Source organism: Bison bison, unplaced genomic scaffold, assembly GCF_000754665.1.
Source record: "Bison bison bison isolate TAMUID 2011002044 unplaced genomic scaffold, Bison_UMD1.0 scf7180017864368, whole genome shotgun sequence".
NCBI lineage: Eukaryota > Metazoa > Chordata > Mammalia > Artiodactyla > Bovidae > Bison > Bison bison.
This window is the reverse complement of record NW_011494940.1, coordinates 5,836,020-5,836,375: the sequence shown is the minus strand read 5'-3', so window position 1 is coordinate 5,836,375 and position 356 is coordinate 5,836,020.

Genomic DNA, 356 nt, shown 5'->3' with positions numbered 1-356 from the left:
TACCATGCGGGAAGAGAATTATAGATTTTATCCTTAGATTCTTTGACTCCTAAGAGTATTCTTTGTTATTGGTGAGTGTCCAGCCTCCTGTAGGAAGGTAGTATCCAATTATAGGAAGACCTGGTTGAAACTCCAGGCATCTACTGAGCCTTCTCTGGTACTGCCATATTAGCAGGTTTGTGTTTTGTTATTGCCAGACATAATAAACATCTAAGGTCCCATTAAATTTTTGCTAGGTGATTGGGAGAGTACCATAGTTTGTAAAAATGTTAGGGTGGAGTAGCTTGGTTATTTTTGAAATGCTTTCAACCTCTGAAACTCAGCCAGTTGTCTTGAGCTTTTTGGCATTTATTATT